The 3,216-nt window shown below is 41.7% G+C and overlaps 1 protein-coding gene across 1 annotated transcript in view; it reads right to left on the reverse strand.

Annotated features, from left to right (window-relative positions):
* CSMD1 (CUB and Sushi multiple domains 1) overlaps positions 1 to 3,216 on the reverse strand; it is a 1,867,828-nt gene that overhangs the window by 1,732,627 nt on the left and 131,985 nt on the right. The gene's annotated exons all lie outside the window — the stretch shown is intronic.

Raw genomic sequence — 3,216 nt, forward strand, 5'->3', positions numbered from 1 at the left:
CCCCCCTTGGAGTCACCAGGAACAATGGCCACAAGCTGAGGGAGGATAGGTTTAGGTTAGATATTAGGAAGAACTATGTCACTGTAAGGGTGGCCAGAGCCTGGAATAGGCTTCCCAGAGAAGTGGTGCTCTCACCTTCCCTGGAAATATTCAAGAGGAGACTGGATAGGCACCTGGTTGGGGTCTTATGACCCCTGCCACCCCCAGTGCTTCTTCCTGCCTATGGCAGTGGGTCAGACTAGATGATCTGTCTAAGTCCCTTCCGACTCATTGATTCTATGATTCTATGAATGGTAACTTTCAACTACCTAAATGATGGTTCCAAAAAGGATGGAGCTAGACTGTTCTCAGTGGTAGCAGATGACAGAACAAGGAGCAGTGGTCTTAAGTTGCAGTGCAAGACTTTTAGTTTAGATATGAGGAAGAACTTTCTCACTAGGAGGGTTTTAAAGCGGTGCAGTGGTTACCCAGAGAGGTTGTGGAATCACTATCTTTAGAAATTGTTAAGACCCAATTGTTAAGTTCCTTTAATGTTGTAACTCTTTGAATGTGTGATATCTGGAGAAATTGCCATCACCTACAGCATGGTTTTCCCCTCCACTCAAAAGGAAAAAGAAAAAGAAAACCCATTGCTCCTATAATAACTGTAATATTGTTGAAAGAAAACTCTGACAATGCTTAATAAAATATGCTATATTATGAAAGTGTATTCTTAGAACATTTGTATTTTAGTATCTATATCTATATAAAGGGCTTAGTCTGTCTGTCTGTGTATTTGTCTGTCCATAACACTTTTGACCAACTGCACATGCACTGCCAAGAGGGCGGGCAATGATTGGCTGCACGGGCCCAAGTTTAAGCCACTGATGGGGAAGTTTGGGACAGTGGTAAACATGCCCTGGCTGCCCAAACAGTGGGGCTTCCCCATGCTTCCCTGTCTGAGGGTGAAGGCAGGGGGTCACTGGGGCAGTGTCCTCCCACCACCCATTCCTGATGTCCTCCCAGAACAGTCAGCATGGTGGGCAAGGTGGTGGGCAGGGAGGGAGGGGAGCAGGGCAGGGGGAGGCAAAGCAGGGTCACAGTGATGCCTGTTCTTGGGCCAGGTGTTGGGAAGGGAGGGAGGGGAGCATGAAAGGGGCCCTGACAGCAGCCAGGAGGGAGAGGGAGATGGCAGGGAGAGGAAGGGAGAGAGGCTGCACAGGCCTGGGTGGGTGCAGGGTGGGGGAGATGAAAAGCAGGGTCATGGTGGTGGCAGGGGCCAGGGAGCAGAGCAGGAAGGAAGAGAGGGAAGTGGGGAGGGAAGGTGGGGTCACAGTGGTGGTGCCCCTCCCACCGCCCGATCACAACAGCAGCTGGCAGGGAAGGGGAGGTGGTGAGGAAGAAGGGAGGGGAGGAGGGAGGGAAGGGGAGGGAGGGGAAAGTGTCACTGCGAGGTACAGGCAAGCAGGGGGAGGGAGCCCCCATGCTGGAGGTTTCAGGAGGAGGCAGAAGAAGGGGTCTTTACATGGCTGGCCCCAAAGGGTGAATAGGGGATGAGGGGGAACCATATAAACACTCTCTGAAATCCATCATTTTTGACAGGCAATTAGCTAGTAAAGAATAATGAGTTTTATATTATATTTTAAGCATAATTTTTTGTCTTATCCAAAGCAGTCTTATTTGATTTGCTTTACTCACTCCTTATGCCACTTTTGGAACTTACATATATCAATTTCCATAAGCAAAAATTGGAAAAAGAACCAGGCAAGAAGTAAGATTGTTAGTATATCTCTCCTTCTCTTCCTATACCACATACACTTTACTCACAAGCTCTGTTCCTGTCTTATTAACATTCTAGTAAGGCATCCACCTTTTCTTCTTCCATGTAATCTAGGTGTTTAAGTTTAGGAAATCCTTTTTGAAAATACTGAATTCTTAATGAGTATTCATCCCATTTCACCAATCAATGAAAGCCAAACCCAAGGCAAGCTAATGAAAATGGTTATTCTGTTTTATTCCAAAAGTTTGCTATGAGTTAACTGGATGATGGATGAGATTTGTTCAATTCACTCAAAAGAGAAACTTTAAGGATTTATAGACTTGAACAAAGCAAAATTATTCAGCACAAACTTTTTTTGGCAAAAATTGCAGCAAATTCAGAAATACTGAGACATTATGAGAATTCATTTAAGTACATCTGAATTGCTCACATCCAAACAAAAAGTGTTTCAACTTTTCTTTATTTTTTGTTTTGACATTTTCAGAATGAAATGTCTCATATTTTCAATTCAAAATGATTGTTCATTGCAAAATGTACTCCTAGTACTTAAAAAAATCTTAAAGTCAACGCTCAAAATCTGGAACAAAATCTAAAGAAAACATTTCATTTTGGCTCAATATAATCTTTTATTTAAACTTTTTTTCTTATTACTTGGGTAAGATCACATATGCCTAGATAGACGGGGCATCTAGACACCTGCATCAAGTTGCTCTGGTGTGCTGTAATTACAGTGTCTCACAGGAGACTTCAACATCACATGTATCAGTGTCCCTATGCTGAAAAATGGCAGTGGGGGTACTTTAAAGCTGATTAGATGAGATTTAGTTAAAGCACCCCCTGCCATCATTTCTCAGTGCAGGAATGCTGATAAACATAATGCTCCAGACATTCTAATTAAGCATGTTATAGCACTGTAGCTCATTGCTATGGCAACAAAGCATCAGTGGGCACAAACCATAATACTGATGCTACATTGACATAGTGATGAGCTACCTTGCTACAGTGCATTGCTACAGTGATGTAAGTGATAAAAATAACTGTGCATCACTGGGACAGTGCAGTAGTGTCTGTTACTGTGCCATCATTAAGTGCTTCCTAAAAACAAGTATTAATGATGGCACAGTAACAACTGCACCATGGAGGGCATGTGTAGATGCAACCAGAGCTAGATTTATGGTTTGATACAGTCTCTAAGAAAATAGATAGTTACCTTGATATTTTAAGTAAACTTAAAGATTTCTTATATGATGTCTGTGGTATTAAGGAAAACCTGCAGATTCTAAGATAAGCTTACCTGTAGTATTAGTAGTTTATTTAAGACTTTCACTAAAAAATAAACCAAAAATGAAGACTAAAATGTATATATTGATAATATAAAAACATTTATATAACATAGTTTTTGGTAAATATATGCAGTAAGACAATTGATTCAGTTTATACAAAATTAAAACAGAACA

The sequence above is a fragment of the Crocodylus porosus genome, unplaced genomic scaffold (genome assembly GCF_001723895.1).
Source record: "Crocodylus porosus isolate Cpor-Errol unplaced genomic scaffold, CroPor_comp1, whole genome shotgun sequence".
Taxonomy (NCBI): Eukaryota; Metazoa; Chordata; order Crocodylia; family Crocodylidae; genus Crocodylus; species Crocodylus porosus.